Here is a 19,290-nt window from a genome sequence, read left to right as displayed (position 1 = left end):
TTAACACCACTTTATCCTTTTGTCTATGACATCTTTGGCAATCTCTTCTTTGCCTCCACCTATCACTGGCCCTCTATCCAGCTCCACCTGTCCCACCCCCCGTCAACCAGCTTATATTTCACCACATTTCTATATTTCTTTAGTTCTGATGAAGAGTCATTCGGACTCGAGGCGTTAATTGTGTTCCTCTCCGCAGATGCTGTCAGACGTGCTGAGTTTTTCCAGCTATTTTTATTTTTTTTTCTAATCTCCGTGGACATGTGTTTAAATCCCGTGGTGGCAGCTGATGGAATTCAAGCTCAATTAGGTAATAAATATGGAATTGTGATCTCATCTTAGTCATGGCGACCATAAAACTATAGTCAATTGTTCTCAAAACAAATCTATTTCATCAAAGCTCTTGAGATACAGAAGTCTGCGGCGCTGTCGGTGTCTGGCCCGCATGTAACTCCCCACCCACAGCAATATTATTCCCTTAACTGCTCTCTGAGTTAGCCGAGTTCAAGGGCAAATAGGGAAGAGCAAAAAATGCTGGCCCTGCAGCTCATGCAAAGAAGAATAATTAAGAAATAAAGAAATTCGTGGTGGACAGAGACAGAAGGAGTGACCAGTTGGGTCTTTTTTCTCTTATAACAACAAACGTTACGATCCCAGCTGATGTTACTGCTGGGTAAGTCAGATCCAGGGTGGAACTTTATATGATATATCTTATACGTTTTTTGCTTAGAAACGTGAAGGATGGTTACTGAACAGAATCACAGGAGTCTGCTGATGAAATTTTAACACAATAATAAAACATTTATTATGCAAGGAAAGGCGAAGTACATTACACTGCTCCTTCACCCAAACTATACCTTTACTGATATACACAAATACATAAAGATAACATAAACTACAAAAATATCTTATGTTCTAACGTTCACGGCAAGTGTAGTCTATGTAGCTGAATGGGTGAGCTGCAGTCAGACATACCACACTCCAAAACCAAGTTTCGAGGGATTTCTCATTAATCCCCCAGTTGCTCATAGCACTGTGAGGCAACTAGTCTCAATGAAACTTTCCCTTTCTCACAAGGGTTTCCAATCTTCACATTCGAAGATCTCGGTTTGGTATTCTTTCCCAAACGACGCTTTCTCTCAGTTACCTTCAAGAAGGGTCCACCTCCAGGGTTTCAGCCTCTCTTTCCAAGGTTCTTTTCTCCTGGATCTATCCGCACATTCAATCTTCACCTTCCACACGGACACTATCCGGTATTAGGCAGCGCCAAACAGAACAACATTGCTCCAAAGGTCCATAATAAGGGCCAACCTTTGGCTGTCTACGCAGATTATCTGGCTTCTTGCAAGCCCATCTCGTTCTAAGTCTGCTCCGCGCGGTTCTGACTCTACTCCTCAGTCTTCACTGAACAGGATCTGTTTCAGATTCCTGTCCTTATCCTTCAACTTCCTGAGAGCTCTTTCTGTACCAGTCCCTGGTTTGGGACTGCTCCTTTGTTTTGGGAACTGCTCCATGTACCTCTCCTTTGTCCAGCTTTTTCTGGCACTTTTTCAGAAAGGAGCTCTCTTAGTCACCTGCGCCCCTTTTCACGCTGTTTTGCTTTTGACCTGTTTTCACTACTGCGCAGGCGCAGAAGTAACTTCCAACCTGGAAAAAATGGAAACGAATTGCGCATGTGTGCAAGGCCTTGTCCCGGCCTGAAGTCGAGAAAATGCGCCAAATACGCATGTGCAAGTATTTGACGAACAGCATATGCGCAGTATCAACGACGTCGCTAAAAGAACAACCTGCACATGTGCGACCATTTCAGAACTAGCCTTTGCGACCCCCTGGGAACTGTAGTTCTCAGTCTCCGAGGGCTCGATCTCCATTTTGAAAGATAAATTTCAGCTTGTTCCTTTTTGGGTTCATCACAGAACGCTGAGGAGTGGCGCCTCGTTTAAGTTCCCTCCGGATTAAGTTTTATTTTCTGAAAAGGGGGTGGAATAACTAACTTTAACAGACAACGTGTACAGACTGGGTGATAATTTGTAAACCTGTTCAGTCCAAGATTATTAAAATTGAAACATAGGAACAGAAGTAAACTATTCTTCCCCCATGCCTGCCCTGCCATTTAATGAACTCACGATTGGCTCAATCTATCTCTCTCGTTCTAATTTTAATGTTGTGTACCTTTGGCCTGGCTCCACCCCGCCTCCACCAGACGTCATAGCCTCTACTTATCTACCCTGTCAAATCCTTGAATCATCATAAACATTTCAGGCAGATCACCCCTTAATCTTCGAATTTCAAGGCATTACAAAACTATGCTTTGCAATCTGTCCTCACTATTTGATTGTGGCAACACAGCTGCACCCACTTTTCACTCTTCCTCAGGTTTTGTTGTCCAGAATTGAACGCAATGATCTGAATGGGATCTAAACAGTATCTTACATAACTGTAGAATGAGTTCAGTCAGTTGTATTCTATTAGCCTTGTTTTTTTTCACCTTCCTGTCCAATAGCTTGTAATGATGTCTGTACATGGCCCCCTGTTCTTCCACAGTTGCCACCATCTCACCCCAAAAATAACACCCTGCTCTAAGTATCATATGTTTATTTAAAAGGGCCCTAAATTTAAACTTATTTTGCTAAAACTTGCTCACTCACTTAACTTATCAAGTAAATACTAAATTAAATGTGTTCCCTAATGATAATCTTGTTTTTCTGCTCCGTCACCATTATTTTTTTCTGTTGCTTTCAGCTGGTGTAAATCCAGAGAATAGAAGGGAGGGAGGAAAATATCTTACTGCCTTTCATGAATCCTATTTTATCATCATTCCAGTAAAATTTGAGTGAAAAACTGAAGCTCTCAATCTCAGTGGTTTTATGGCCTGAACAGACCTGGAATCTCCAGTGAGATATTAACAAGGATAGGATTCCAGGCCTATTTGATTCAAAATGTTGGCAAACAGGAAGAAGCAATTAATTGATAATATCCACAAACAAGCAACAAGGATCCAAATCAGAATGGATCATCGTTCCTTCACCTTGAACTCTCTATCACTTCGTCACCTGTCTGAGTTTCAAAACAAAGTCTCATATTCTTTTTCCATCCAGGACCGTTGACAAGATGGTTCTGAATAGGCAGGCAGGTGTGCAATGTTGGACATTCAGCTTCTGTGAGTAAAATAACCTTCCATCACATCAGGTCAAGGATTTTTTTTTAATTTACAAACGTGAAACATTTCCTGACAAAATTATTTCGGACAAAAGCAGAACCCTGCTGATTATGTTGAATTTGTTCATTGGTTACCTAACATTCAGTCAATGGAAAAATATTGAATAATGTGTATAAGAAAATCATATGCCTGGGATCAATTTAAATACCTGCACTAAATCTCCCCTCAACATTCTCTGTTGTAAGAAGAACATCCCTAGTTGTTGTTTCTTTGTCCAGCCACATACGGAATCCCTCACCGCTGATACCATTCCAGTAAATCCCCACTGTACGCTCTCCAAGGCCTTGCCGTCTTCCCTAAAACTTTCCCCTAGCCCTCACCAGCATTTTATAATCCACATTATAATCTGATATGCCTCCAATTCTTTGAATCACGTCTCTCTACATTATGATGATAAACTGAAATCACAATACATTTTCGATCACGAATGTTAATTTCCTAAAAGATGTAGAAGAAATATACTTAAAATCTCTCGAAATAAACCTTCGTGAAAATCTTCAATCAGCTCATGGACAACCCGCCCCCTTCATTCCACTTATTGCTACTTTTGTTTCTGCTAACTCTACTTCTTTACCACAAAGGCCTCTTGAAACCCTCTTCAAGAAAGGTTCTCACTTTTTCCATCGACAAATTGCGAATATGTTTGTTGTTCCCATAAATCTTGTGAAAGAAGCGGTCTGAGCAGGATTGGCTGCAATGAATGTTAATAAGTCACGAGGTCCAGATGTGATGCAGCTGAGGATGTTGTCGGATGCAACAGCAGAAATCCTGAAGGTACTGGCCAGAATCTTCCGAATACTGTTTGTTATTTTTAATGGACAGCTACACACAACTTGTTTATTACAGGAAACAAAAATGAATAAAAGTGAATCAGAGATGAGTGGATTCTAACGTCCTACATCTCCAGATTTTTTATTTGGTAATGATGTCAGGTTTTTGCATTAAGAATGAGACCCCCGCCTCCAGGGAACACAGCAGCGATACTTCCAAGATCAGATCTGCAACCTTGAAACTCAGTGAAAGGCTTTCACACTCCCCTTGGGATCTGTGGCAGAGTGTGTGGAGTCACCTCAGAACCCATAGCCCCGGAGTGGAAGGAAGTCATTCTCATTCAAGAGGTACTGTCTAAGACAGGAGACTAAATTCTTTGGTGATTGTCTCTGGGTGATGAACTGATGGTGCACGGAGCTGTCGGCTTTTACTCATTGATTTCACAGGAGTTGTTTCAGTTTTGATGTTGATTGGTTCTCTGGTGTCGATTCCTCGTATTCTTCGCCTGATTTCCTGTCCAATGAAGCTCTCTCAGCAGAATTGTCATTAACGCCTTGTCTTTTCCTTGCAGCGTTTCAATCACGATGTTTTTTGAACTATATTATTAAAGGGTTTGCAGCAGCCAGCTTCCAGGAACAGCAATGTGATGAAGGCAGGAGAATCTGTTTTGAAGTCGTGTTAATTGAGGGGCAAATGTTGGCTCCGACACGATGGAATAACTCCCGTGCCGCTGTCCGAAATTGTGCCATGGTAATTTTACATGTGAAGGCAGATGGCACCTCAGTTTGCCATAGCATCTCAAAACTGGCAACTGTAACAGTGAAACTTTGGCTCAGCGCGGCACTGAAGTGTCAGCCGGACTTTCTGCTCAGAATTCTGGAGAGATTTTGAACTCACAACCCTCTGCCTGTAAAAACTTGATAGCAACTGACTGAATCATAGTTCACAGAATAGGGCAAAGACAGGGGACATTGTACTCTGAGAGCAGAAGCAGCACTAGATTGTTATTTAGAGAGGTGTTACAGAGAATGAGAGATTAACACTCACAGTTGAAAGAGGTGGACTTTTTAGCAGGGCAGGGAGAGAGAGGTTGCAGGAATTTCGATTCAAGTGTTGCAATCAGAAAACGTTATCTTTGTTTTAAAGATTGGATGTGATAACGCGTCAGAGGCTGAGAGAAATTAATGACAAAAACTCTTATCAGTCGGATCCACATAGGGAGGAAGTGATGATTTCTGATTCCCACATTTGCCCCGGGAATGGAGCAGACACCATTACAACATTGAGAAGTTCAACGAAACAAGGAGGGAAACTCTTCAATCGACTGTCTTTGAAGACAATGGGCAACATCTGCTGTGGTGTGTGAGCTTTATTCTGAGGTATGTCTGCATCACATCTCCACCGACTGGAAGAGGTTATGTTTTATTATCAGTGGCCACGTGAGTTAGTAATGGCAGAACGAGCAGTTTCTCAGTGTTTACAATTCCTTGACCTTCTCGAAGAGGTAAATTGTTTACCACGATGTACTGTAATACCCACAGAGGGGTAACAAGGATATATGACACTATCCAGTAATAAACCACATTTAAAACCGGGATCCCATCTTCCCCTCTCGGAGGGATGTGAACAGTCCAACCAGGCTATTTACAGCAAGAGAAGAGGAGTTTTACCCGGAGTCCTGAGATCATTAATAATCCCTCATCCAGAATCACTGAAACAGGTTATCCAAATATTGATCAGGTTACTGCCTGTGGGATCCTGCTGTGCACATTCAAGCACGAATCTCAATTACCAAGACCCCCCATCAACCCCCTTGCCAAAAATACCCACCCATTGGCTGTGCGGTTTTGGATCTTTCTGCGGTTGCAAAATGTGCTGGCGAAATGCAAGTTCCTCCTCATTCCCGCCCTCCCCGCAGCTCCCTCCCTCTTTTCCTCCGTCGCTCTCTTCCTCGTTCTGACAGATGCTGTCCCCCACAACCCCTCCCCTTTTCTCCCCCGTTTGCATTCCTCCCGTCGCCATCCCTTCAGTCCCCTCAAACCCGCAAAAACCTTCCTTCTCTCTAATCTCATTCCCTTTCCCTGGAATCTGTCCTCTCCCCAGGCTCCCTCTGACACCGGGCTCGGGGATTCTTCGGCCGGCCCTGGCTCTTTAACCGGCTCCATTCACAGGAAAAGTGACTTCAGTTTCCACAAAAACATCCGCTTTCTCTAAAATCCCAAAACTGAAATTCAGGCTGCCGGTTAATGTGAAGAGGCGGGTGTCGGGATGCGGTTTCCGCTCCTGCTGTTTAATGCAGGTCGCTATAACTGGATGCCGTGAGCAGAATGAAATTGCTGCTGTTTTTAGACATTTGTTTTAACTGAACTCACTGTCGCTCTGCTTTAAAAGGACGAGTTTCAATCTCCTGACTTATAGATAAAATAAAGTCGGGTGATTATAGTTTACACAACCAACTCTAGCCAACGGAATTAAGCAGCTGTATGGACGGAAGCGGCTGTGGGTTTAAACCCCATGATGGACACTTTGTGTTTTCCTTCTTATGCTGGGTAACAGAGCAATTGCAAAAACAGTAGATACCCCACATCGCTGAAACTTTGTTCCAATGTAAAATTGTGTAAAATGAAAACTGAGCCGGAAAATCGGAAGAGATTACTTTCACCATTGTTCTGAAATTAAACATTTCGCCAGAATCCAGACACAAGGAAATTTGTGTCCAGACAAAAGCATCAGGTATAGTGAAGAGCCATGAGCCCGACGTGATTTGAACACGCAACCTTCTGATCTGGAGTCAGACGCGCTACCGTTGCGCCACAAGCCCAGCTATAAGAAGCCTGTTGTTGCTTGTCCTAGATTCACTTCCTTAGACCTTGATCATATTCAGTGCATTGAAAATAAAACAGGGATCCTGAAAGGGAACATGATTTTCCCTCCCTTCCTCGTGGCCTTCTTTGCTTTCTGTCGATTTACATCACAAGGACGACTAACAGAAAAAGCAAAGAACGAGAGAGCAAACGCACAACAATAAGCCGTGGGAGAAGTTTATTTTCAAATTTCATAAATAGTTTAACTGAGTGAGAAATACTTTGGCAGTTGGATTCACAATGAACCATAATCTGATTGAGGCCACGAATGCACGAGTTTCGTTTCGTTTTGTTTTTAATTGGTGAGATGTTGCAAACGATGGAGGAGCAGAGGCCCAAATTATACAACTGAAAATTAGCGGACAGGGAGAAAGAAATAACGATGCAGGATTTCAAGGAAGCACATCATCTCACAGTGCAGAAGTGGCCCTTCAGCACATCGAGTCTGCACCGAGGTGAGAAACACGTGACCTACCTACCTAATCCCATTTACCAGCACTTGGCCCTCAGCCGTGACCGTTAATAAAGAGACGACGAAAGTGGGATTCGAACCCACGCGTGCAAAGCACAATGGATTAGCAGTCCATCGCCTGAACCTCTCGGCCACCTCGTCGCGCGGGGTCGATTTATTAAATCTCCTTCTATGCTCTTTGCATTCATGATCTGTTGGAATAAATGATCCTCTTTCGTACAGGTCCTGAATATTCGGCCAGGTGTCTAAAGATGGAAATGTATTTTCTGTCAATAAAATGCATTTCCACCACATCAGATCAGATGATGTTGTAAATGGGCTGATGTGAATCGTTTCAACACTTCAACATGATATCCAACATGTTTCTACACAGTGTGAAAACCCATCGCGGAAAGACCGGAACATACAAGCATTTGGTAGCAAGAAGAAACCCTTCCCAGCTCACTGCCAGTGCCCGATCACAGCTAAACTGTGGGAAATGAAAATAAATCTTTGGAGATCCCAGCTCTGCTTGGCCTTTCAGTCACGATTTTCACTGAGTTCAATCAGCCTCCCACCTGAATCCAGAAGTAGACAGTTCCCTTATGTGATGCATTCGGATAATTTCAGAGTCCCCTAACACGGAGAAACGTTCTTTAAACCCTGTGTTCATTTCATCACGTGTGTTGAGGTGATGCATTCTCTGCAATGACTTCCCGGGTGTTCAAACTTGGACCTGATTTCCGGAACTGCCACCACCACGAGCGCGAAAAAATACTGCATTAAAATGCTTGCTGGGCTCGTTCTGGAGATGAAAGCGGGACCTCTTGCATACGAACTCATTGAAAAGCCCCACGCGAGAATCGAAACCCAAGAACAACCAGCCACCTGCACGATAAACTGCTCTCAATGGATCCTTCCATTGCCACCCACAGTGTATCAACCAAAAGCGAATTCCTGTTAATGCTGGAAATCTTTTAGAATGTATTGGAACCCCCGGGCTCGACTCCAACCAGTGGAGAGTTTCCCGACTCATTTCTATTGACTTCAGTTTTGCGAGTGTTCCTTGATGCCACACTCGGTCAAAAGCTTCTTTGGACTCAAGTGCAGTCACTTGCACCTCAGGTATTAAGTACAGCTGCTTCCTCCATGTTTGGACCAAGGCTGCAATGAGATCAGGTGCTGAGTGACCCTGGCAGATACCAAACTGAGCTTCAGTGAGCAGGTTATTGCTGAGTAAGTGCCACTTGATCGCGCTGTCGAAGAAATTTCCACCCACTTTCTCGATGAACGAGAGGAGACTGATCGGGCGGTTTTCGCCGGTTGGGTTTTCCTGTTTTTTGTGGACAAGACAGACCTGAGCAATTTTCCTCATTGTCGGGTAGATGCCAGTACTGGAACAGCTTGGCGAGGAGCGAGGCTATTTCTGGAGCACAGGTTTTCAGTGCTGCTGCAGGAATGTTGGCCAGGCCCAAAGCCTTTGCAGTTTCCCGTGCCTTCAGCCATCTCTTGATTTCACTTGGAGTGAATGGAGCTGGCTGAAGACTGAGATCTGTGATGCATTTCCCCAGCTTTGTGCAAAAGCGGAACTGAGGGAATCACATTTGTGGCTCTATGAAACTCACCTGCTAAACAGTGAAAGATGACAGTGTTTATCACAAGTGGGTCCCATTAATTCAGAAACAGTTTTGCTGCAAAAGTAGCCATGACCATGTGCGATACACAGTTTTCTTATCTGCAATTAGATGTGCTCCCGCTGTGACACTTACATACGCGTGAGTTGAGAAGATTTAGGCGCTATCTGTTTGAGGTAATTGAGATGATTAATAGGTTTTAACGTGGAGAAACAATTTCCTCTTTTGGGGGAATACAGAACAAATGTATATAACCTTAAACTTAGAGTTAAGACATTTAACGGTGACATCAGCAAACAATTCACTCAAAAGATGAAGAAGGCTGTTTGTAGGACAATTCTAGTATAGCGATTGGCCGAGAGCTTATGGCAATGAACTGATGCTTATTTGGGCTTTGGACCCCCTCTTTGTCAAGAAAAAAATCGAAATCTGGAGGGACTGAAACGAGGTGATGGCTGTCCTTTGTCATTATGCGATCATGTTCTCTAATATAAGCGGAGGACAGTCGGTGACTGTAAAACTGGTATCCTGGTCGCTGTTTAAATTCTGGCTCGAAGCATCGCTTCTGTCAGCTGAAATAGTTCAGTTGGTCGAGCGTTAAACTGATGATCTAAAAGTCACTTGTTCAATATTGTGTTCCGGCAAAGAGTTGCAAGTCGACTCGCCTGAGCATCTCCGGTTTTGTGTTTCCCGGTAGCTGATTGAGGGTGCCTGTCTCTTTTGGGGAGACGCAGTCCCATTTCTGAGGGCAGCGGATACTTGCCCTCCCCGCTTGAGCGTGTGCAGCTCTGTGCCCACTGGTCCACGTTACTGGAATAAAGATCGGTTTAACTTCTAAAAAGATACGAAAAAGCGCTGGTCAACTCATCTCCCATTAAACTAACCTAACCAACCTGCAACTCTCAGGTGGCGCAGAGGAATCGTGCTGGGCCCATACCCAGAGATCAATAGATCGAACCCATCCTTGCCTAATAATACTGGCACAGCAAAAATTCGTCCGTCGGAAGAAGAAGCATACAAAAGGAAGGACGAGGCAACCATGGCTGACAAGAGAAGTCAGAGAGAGCAAAAGAGAAAGCATATAAAGTGACGAAGAGCAGCGGGGAGCCACCAGAGGACAACGAAATAAGAAAGGAGAAGATTAAATATGAGGGTAAACTAGGCAGTAATGTATTAGAAGGTTGCACGAGTTTTTTTTAGATATATAGAGGGTAAGAGGGAGGCAAAAGTGGACATTGGGCCGCTGGAAAATGACGCTGGAGAAGTAGTAGTGGGGAACAAAGAAATGGCAGAGGAACTGAATAGGTACTTTGCATCAGTCTTGACGGTGGAAGACACGAGTAACATCCCCAAAGTTCAAGAGAGTCGAGGGGCAGAGCTGAGTATGGTGGCCATTACCAAGGAGAAGGTGCTAGGAAAACTGAAAGGTCTGAAGGTGGATAAATCACCTGGACCAGATACATTACACCCCAGAGTTCTGAAGGAGATAGCTGAAGAGATAGTGGAGGCGTTAGTGGGGACCTTTCAGGAATCACAGGAGTCAGGGAGGGTCCCAGGGGACTGGAAAATCGCTAATGAAACCCCCCTGTTTAAGAAGGGCGTTAGACAAAAGACTGGAAATTACAGACCGATGAGCCTGACCTCGGTTGTTGGTAAGATTTTAGAGTCCGTTATTAAGGATGAGATTTCAGAATACTTGGAAGTGCATGGTAAAATAGGGCAAAGCCAGCATGGTTTCATCAAGGGGAGATCATGCCTGACAAATCTGTTAGAATTCTTTGAGGAGGTAACGAGTAGGTTAGACAAAGGAGAGCCAATGGATGTTATCTACTTGGACTTCCAGAAGGCTTTTGACAAGGTGCCACACAGGAGGCTGCTCAGTAAGATAAGAGCCCATGGTGTTAGAGGCAAGGTACTAGCATGGATAGAAGATTGGCTGTCAGGCAGGAGGCAGAGAACAGGGATAAAGGGATCCTTCTCAGGATGGTTGCCCGTGACTAGTGGAGTTCCGGAGGGGTCAGTGTTGGGACCACAACTTTTTAATTTATACACTAATAATCTAGATGATGGAACAGAGGACATACTGGCTAAGTTTGCAGATTTTACAAAGATAGGTGGAGGGACAGGTCGTATTGAGGAGGCGGGGAGGCTGCAGAACGATTTAGACAGGTTAGGAAGAATGGGCAAAGAAGTGGCAGATGGAATAGAATGTGGGGAAGTGTGAGGTCATGCACTTTGGTAGGAAGAATAGAGGCGTAGACTATTTTCTAAACGGGGAGAGAATTCAGAAATCTGGAGTCCAGGATTCTCTTAAGCTTAACTTTCAGGTTGAGTCAGTAGTTAGGAAGGCAAATACAATGGTGGCATTTATTTCGAGAGGACTAGATTATAAAAGCAGGAATGTGCTGCTGAGGCTTTATAAGGCTCTGGTCAGCCCACATTTAGAATATTGTGAGCAACTTTGGGCCCCGTAGCTCAGGAAGGATGTTCTGACCCTGGAGAGGGTCCAGAGGAGGTTCACGAGAACAATCCCAGGAATGAAAGGCTTAACATATGGGGAACGTTTGAGGACTCTGGGTCTATACTCGATGGAGTTTATAAGGATGAGGGGGGATCTGATTGAAACTTACAGAATACTGAAAGGCCTGGATAGAGTGGACGTGGTGAAGATGTTTCTATTCGTAGGAGACACTATGACCCGAGGTCACAGCCTCAGAGTAAAGGGAAGACCTTTTAGAACAGAGATGAGGAGAAATTTCTTTAGCCAGAGAGTGGTGAATCTATGCAATTCATTGCCACAGAAGGCTGTGGAGGCCAGGTCATTGAGTGTATTTAAGACCGAGATAGATAAGTTCTTTATTGGTAAGGGGATCAAAGGTTACGGGGAGAAGGCGGGAGAATGGGGTTGAGAAACTTATCAGCCATGATTGAATGGTGGAGCAGACTCGATGGGCCGAATGGCCTAATTTCTGCTCCTATGTCTTATGCTCTTATGGTCTTATATGGTCCCAGCTGCTGATTCCTTGATCAACCATTAGGGATATAAATCCTGAAAAATCCGCCGATTGATCCATTTCATTGGTGCTTTGGTTAACATTAATCGAGGGGAGCGGAATTGTAATCTATCAGTTCCCTCTCGTTTATTATGCTTTATTCGTGTTCGTATCTGTCAGTGATGAGATCGAGAAGTGAGCTCGCCTCAGTCATGCGGCGGGCGGATCTTATGAGTATGAGAAATATTTACCCTTTCCTTTTAAATTCAGATCAGAATGTATCACGGAAACACAGGAAATGCTGCTTAATCTGCTCGAAGGAGGCTTTAATGACTCACTGAGACGATAAAATTTGACCTTTCAGTAAGCTATTTGTGTGCAGCAGTTTCTGGTGGTTTTCCTCAGTCACAGAATCACACAGAATCACAGTGCAGAAGAGGCCCTTCGGCCCATCGAGTCTGCACCGACACCTGACCTACCTACCGAATCCCATTTACCAGCACTTGGACCATAGCCTTGAATGTTGTGACGTGCCAAGTGCTCACCCAGGTACTTTTTAAAGGATGTGAGGCAACCTGCCTCCACCACCCTCCCAGGTAGTGCATTCCAGACCGTCACCACCCTCTCAGTAAAAAAGTTTTTCCTCACATCCCCCTAAATCTCCTGCCCCTAACCTTGAAATTATGCCCCCTTGTGACTAACTCTTCAACTAAGGGGAACAGCTGCTCCCTATCCACTCTGCCCATCAGGTCGCCCCTCAGTCTTCTCTGCTCCTTGGAAAACAACCCAAGTCTATCCAACCTCTCTTCATAACTTAAATGTTTCATCCCAGGCAACATCCGGGTGAATCTCCTCTGCACCCCCTCCAGTGCAACTACATCCTTCCTATAACGTGGCGACCAGAACTGCACACAGTACTCCAGCTGTTGCCTCAATAAGGTTCTATACAACGTAAACATGACCTACCTTCTTTTGTAATCTATGCGTCGATTGATAAAGGCAAGTGTCCCAAATGCCTTTTCACCACCCCACTAACCTGCCCCTCTGCCTTTAGAGATCTATGGAAACGCACGCCAAGGTCCCTTTGTTCCTCAGAACCTCATAATGTCATGCCGTGCATTGAATACTTCCTTGTCAAATTACTCCTTCCAAAGTGTATCACCTCACACTTTTCAGGGTTATATCCCAACTGCCACTTATCTGCCCACTTGACCATCCCGTCTAGATCTTCCTGTAGCCCGACACTCAACCTCACTGCTAACCACCCGGCCAATTTTTGTGTCATCCGCAAACTTACTAATCCAGGATGTAACTCTCCAATTGGAAACTTCACGTTGCTCAGGTCTTACAATCTGAACACCTTCGTGTGAGGAACAGGTCGGGCGGGAATTGGGTCTTTGTTGATTTGAGCAAACAGAGCAATGCAGCAATGAGAAGCTCCTCACCCCACGGAGGCTTGGGGAAGGATGGGACTCAGATACAGGAACCTGACAGGTGCTGAAAAAAGGAAAATCACATCGAGTGTGTTAAAGCAGTGACGATGAATGTGGAACTCAGAACCATTTGTACAAAATGCAATGGATTTAGTGGCCGAGCATGCTACAGAAACGTCAGGATGGCCGAGCGGTCTAAGGCGCTGCGTTCAGGTCGCAGTCTCCTCTGGAGGCGTGGGTTCAAATCCCACTCCTGACACTAATTTTCCTTCAGCAACTTCCAAACCCGAGACCTCCAGCACTTGGAAGGAAAAGGGCAGCAGATGCATGAGAACACCACCAGCAGCAAGCTGCCCTCCGAACCACAAACCATCCTGACTTGGAACTGGATCGCCGCCCCTTCTCTGTCGCTGGGGCAAAACCCTGCAACCTCCTCCCTAACAGCACAGTGGGTGCACCTACACCACATGGACTGTAGCGGTTCAAGATGGCAGCTTCTCAAGGACAATTTCGGTTGGGTAATAAATGCTGGACGAGCCATCGACGCCCACATCCCGTGAAAGAATAAAACAAAAGCTCTTGGTCACCGGAACACAGCTCATTTCACTGATCGATTTCAGCAACAGCTCCGAGATTTAATAAAACTCCGCAAAGCGCTTCAAAGGAGTTCTATCAAGCAACATTCGACATCGAGCCACATATTTGGACAACTGAACAAAACCTTCGTAAAACTGATAGATTTTAAAGGGGAGAGTGAACTGGGGATGTTTCTAGAAGGAATTGCTGAGCTAAAGGCTCAGACAGCTGAAGACGTGGCCGCTAATGATGAAACAATGAAAAGTGTAAATGAGCAAGAGGACAGAGATAGATTCAGAAAGAGAAAGGGAAATGTCTGGGAATGGAACTGGAACTCCAGTTCAGCCAATGAGAAATCTCCACCTCAACCACTAATGTTCAGAGCCGCTCATTCCATGTGTCCAGTTGGAAACCTGTCTGAAGGAACATGCAGTCTGACAGAGCGCCTGTGATAATCCTCCACTGTCTGATCTAAAGTTGTAACAGGAGCTGTTCATTACAGCTGTCTAAACCGTGATGGCCTTGATATTCAGTGGTGCAGATTCACATCATCATTTGAAATCTTTCTGAAAGCTCAGCAGACTGACTCTGGTCAGCATCTTTAAAGGTTTTTGTTTTGTCCTGCAATAACCCACAGGGCAGGAAAGGCAGCTCATTGTCCTTTGGTACAAAAGCAAAATACTGCGGATGCTGGATATCTGAAACATCGCCAGAAAATGCTGCAATTGCTCAGCACATCTGGCAGCATCTGTGGAGAGTGAAACAGATTCACGTTTCAGGTCTTTTTGGTGCAAGTTCGCGCCCTGAAATTTAAACTGTTTCACTCTTCACAAATACTACCAGATCTGCGAAGGGTTTCTAGCAATTCCTTGCGGGTAATTGAGCATCGTTAGGTTCTGTGGTTTAATTGGTTAAAACACCTGCCGAGTAAACAGGAGACCCTGGGTCCAAATCCCAGCAGAACCTGACTTCGTTGGATTTCATCTGGGCAGTTGGGCGCTTGCTTTATAACAGGGCCAAATCTGGAATTTAAGGTTAAAATGGTCTCTCCTTTTACAGTGGACTCTCTGCAAAGGCTTTAACAATGACAGGGTTTCCTTTCTGTAACCGTCGAAGAAGAGACCTAGTGGAAGTTACCACACACAATGAGAAACTCTCCCCAGTGTGCCGCTACTGGAAGAGCTGGGCTCTATTCTATTTAACAATTGACGCCCGGAACACGAACATCGAGATTTTGAATAGACAAGGGGAACGTCACTGGGTCAGAATTCAAACATCATCCTGGGAAATAAGAGGAAGAGAGATCAAAGCAGATTACTGTATGAACGCTGGAACAAGCAGTTTCTAAATCCTGTTTTCCGGGAACTCACTGAATATCTGTGACTGACCTGTTTCTGACTCCGGTTAAAATACTGAATATTCTGCATTTACAGCGGGGCGGAAATTTGGTTTTAATTCATTTGTGAACAAAAGTATCAAGTGTTTAGGTGTTGTTAAGCTGGCAGCACGTAACAATTTCAAGGAGTTATCCTCATGACCTGGTCAACACGTTCCAATTAACTTTAATCTTTCCCAAAGAGGGATATTAGGTATCACTCCAGGAAAAACCCAAAGCATTTGGGATGGATGCACTACAAAAAATCAGGACCTTCAAAACACCTTAATAACCCACAATTCCTTCAAATGAAAAGTGTTCGCTGTTGCATTGGACCTAGAATCCGCTCTCGGCATTAATCTCAGTGAAGCAGAGTGTGACCGTGTTGTATCTGTCAGTGTGGAGGTGACCAGTTCGGGGTCACTTTCGGCCGCTTCCAGCCGAACACAGGCACGATGCAAGCGGGATGTTTATCCCGAGCTTTGGAAAATATTGTCAGTCAGGAAAAGGGACAAATCAAAAGGAACCAAAGAATAAATCTCAGGGCCCAGATTGGAGAATCTGCAGATTCCCCTTGGGAAAGTGAATGGGAGCAGAATGAAGGGTGAACATTCCCACTGCCCAGAAGCGGTGAAGACACAGCTCAGTCAGCCCGTCCCCCTCCATTCTCACGCTGGAACATTCCTCACATGGAAATTATTTAACCCAGTGAAATAAATCTTTACAGCCGATAATTTATACAACTGATTGAAGGAATGTCGAACGTGGTTACCGAGTGACGGTGAAAAGTTGAACATTTGTTCCGTTCAACCAAACTGCCATGAAATGTGAATATGTTTTTTCTCATTGTTAAAAATAATTTGAAGGTCCTGGATGCAAATGTTCAGTGTTTGTGAGAGTGGGGTCTGGGTGAGCAGCTGGTGAGTGCGACAGGGCCAGTGCTGGATGCAGGAAGCTCCCGTCAGTGTGTGTGGGTCTGATGGGGCTGAGTGATTGACAACTGTCGGGTGTTGGTGTTTCCATAAATCATGGAAATTCCCTCCAACAGTTTTTATTTCTTCATTTGATTGTAAACAACTTGAAATAAAGGGAATAAGGTCAGGAACTTTTTTTTGGTCTGTATTTCAGCTGCCATTGTCCAGTGGTTAAATTTTCCTCTAACAATCCACTGGGTTTTTCGACTTTGACTTGAGTCATAGAAACATTGAAACTGGGAGCAGGAGAAGGCCATTCGGCCTTTCGAGCCTGCTCCGCCATTCATTATGATCATGGCTGATCATCCAACTCAATAGCCAGCTCCTGCTTTCTCCCCATATCCTTTGATCCCTTTCGCCCCAAGAGCTCTCTCTAACTCCTTCTTGAAAGCATACAATGTTTTGGTCTCAACTGCTTTCTGTGGTAACGAATTCCACAGGATCACCACTCTCTGGGTGAAGAAATTTCTCCTCATCTCAGTCTCCTCATATGTCAGTCCCGCCATCCCAGGAATCAGTCAAGTAAACCTTCGTTGCACTCCCTCTATAGTAAGTTCATCCTTCCTCAGATAAGGAGACCAAAACTGCACACAATATTCCAGATGTGGTCTCACCAAGGCCCTGTACCATTGCAGCAAGACATCCCTGTCCCTGTACTCGAATCCTCTGGCTATGAAGGCCAACATACCATTTGCCTTCTTTACCACCTGCTGCACCTGCATGGTTACCTTCAGCGACTGGTGTATAAGGACACCCAGGTCTCGCTGCACATTCCCCTCTCTCAATTTAAAACATTCAGATAATAATCTGTCTTCTTGTTTTTGCTACCAAAATGGATAACCTCACATTTATCCACATTATACTGCATCTGCCATGCATTTGCCCACTCAGTCAGCTTGTCCAAATCACACTGAAGCATCTCTGCATCCTCCTCATAGCTCACCCTCCCACCCAGCTTTGTGTCATCTGCAAATTTGGAGATATTACGTTTAATTCCCTCATCTAAATCATTAATATATATTGTGAATAACTGGGATCCCAGCAATGATCCCTGCGGTATCCCAGAAGTCACTGCCTGCTATTCGGAAAAAGACTCATTTATTCCTACTCTTTGTTTCCTGTCTGCCAAACTGTTTTCTATCCTTCTCAATACACTGCCCCCAATCCCATGCGCTTTAATTTTATACACCAACCTCTCACGTGGGACTTTGTGGAAAGCCTTCTGAAAGTCCAAATAAACCACATCCACTGGCTCCCACTCATCACCTCTACTGGTTACATCCTCGAAATATTCCACTAGATTTGTCAAGCATGTTTTCACTTTCATAATTCCATGCTGACTCTGTCCGATTCTGCCACTGATTTCCACGTGCTCAGCTATTAAATCTTTTATAATGGACTCTAGAATTTTCCCCACTACCGACATCAGGCTGACTGGTCTATAATTCCCTGTTTTCTCTCTGCCTCTCTTTTTAAATAGTGGGGTTAAATTAGCTACCCTCCAATCTGTAGGAACTGTTCTAGAGTCTATTGAATCTCGGAAGATGACCACCAATGCATCCACTATTTCGAGGGCCACTTCCTTAAGTACTCTGGAATGTAGATGATCAGTCCGTGGGGATTTATCGGCCTTCAATCCCATCAATTTCCCAAACATCATTTCCCAACTAATACTGATTTCTTTCAGTTCCTCCCTCTCATTAACCCAGTGTTCCCCAACATTTCTGGTATGTTATTAGTGTCCTCCTTTGTGAAGACAGAACAAAAGTATTTATTTAGTTGGTCAGCCATTTCTTTGTTCCCCATTATAAATTCCCCTGTTTCTGACTGTAAGTGACCCACATTTGTCTTCACAAATCTTTTTCTCTTCACACACCTATAGAAACGTTTACAGTCGTTTTCTATGTTCCCTGCAAGCTTACACTCGTGCTCTGTTTTCATCTTCTTAATCAATCCCTTGGTTCTCTATTGCTGAATTTTAAACTGCTCCAAATCCTCAGGTTTGTTGTTTTTTCTGGCCAATTGTATGCCTCTTCCTTGGATCTAATACTATCTCTAATTTCCCTTGTAAGCCATGGTTTGGCCATCTTTCCTGTTTTACTTTTGCTCCAGACAGGAATAAACAATTGTTGCAGTTCACCCATGCGTTCTTTGAATGATTGCCGTCGCCTACCCACCATCATCCCTTTAAATAATGTTTCCCAATCCATCATAGCGCAACTCGCACCTCATACCATCGTAATTTCCTTTATTAAGATTCAGGACCCAAGTCTCAGAATCAACTGCGTCACTCTCCATCTTGATGAAGAATTCTAACAAGTTATGATTGCTCATCCCCAAAGGGGGGACACAACTAGATTGCCAATATTTTTCTTTCCCATTACACAATACCCATTCGAGGATGGCCTGTGCTCTCGTTGGTTCCTCAATGTATTGGTCCAGAAAAACATCCCGTATACACTCCAGGAATTCATCCTCTACGGTCCTGCTCCCAGAGGATCCATTCAGTATTGTAAATTCTGTTTTATCTTGTATCCTCTATTCCCATGGAATACTGGCACTGAAATTGCTCATATTCTCACCATTGTTCTCTATGAAGCAGGTGTTGTCTGCACGGTCTAATGGAGACATGTTCAGAGGGCTGTGCCAGAGGGTTTCTTTCAGGTTTTAGGCCTCTTTTGGTCCATTAGCAGCAACCGGATGTCTGCAGAGGAAGTCGGAATACCGAGTCCCTCTTCTCAGGATGGACTTAATAAGGAGGCAAAATGTTAGTTAACGAGAGAATAAAAGGCCTGGTCATTTGGGCTGAGATTGCCGGAGCTTGTGGGAATAACACAAATCGGTGGAGCAATGTAACATTCGTGGAATACGAGCTTGGGAGATTATCCAGTCCGTGCTGGGGGACTGCGGGGAAGGAAGTTGTTTTGTCTGCCCATCCCAGCCGAATGTTGGTTGTGAAGTGACGGTCAGACCCCGAGGGGAGGGTGAAAGCCTTTCACTGA

The 19,290-nt window shown here is 44.5% G+C and overlaps 3 non-coding genes across 3 annotated transcripts; 1 reads left to right on the top strand and 2 right to left on the bottom strand.

Moving 5' to 3' along the window:
* Positions 1-6,737: 6,737 nt before the first annotated feature.
* On the bottom strand, positions 6,738-6,809 carry trnaw-cca (transfer RNA tryptophan (anticodon CCA)). Its single transcript has one exon. It is a non-coding gene; the product is annotated as a tRNA-Trp (tRNA).
* Positions 6,810-7,383: 574 nt separating this feature from the next.
* On the bottom strand, positions 7,384-7,465 carry trnas-gcu (transfer RNA serine (anticodon GCU)). Its single transcript has one exon. It is a non-coding gene; the product is annotated as a tRNA-Ser (tRNA).
* A 6,074-nt stretch (positions 7,466-13,539) lies between these two features.
* Positions 13,540-13,622, top strand: trnal-cag (transfer RNA leucine (anticodon CAG)). Its single transcript has one exon. It is a non-coding gene; the product is annotated as a tRNA-Leu (tRNA).
* The last annotated feature ends 5,668 nt before the right edge of the window (positions 13,623-19,290 follow it).

This window comes from Cetorhinus maximus, chromosome 31 (genome assembly GCF_964194155.1).
Source record: "Cetorhinus maximus chromosome 31, sCetMax3.hap1.1, whole genome shotgun sequence".
Taxonomy (NCBI): domain Eukaryota; kingdom Metazoa; phylum Chordata; class Chondrichthyes; order Lamniformes; family Cetorhinidae; genus Cetorhinus; species Cetorhinus maximus.
The sequence above is the reverse complement of the archived record's forward strand: the minus strand, read 5'-3'. Positions and strand labels throughout refer to the sequence as shown.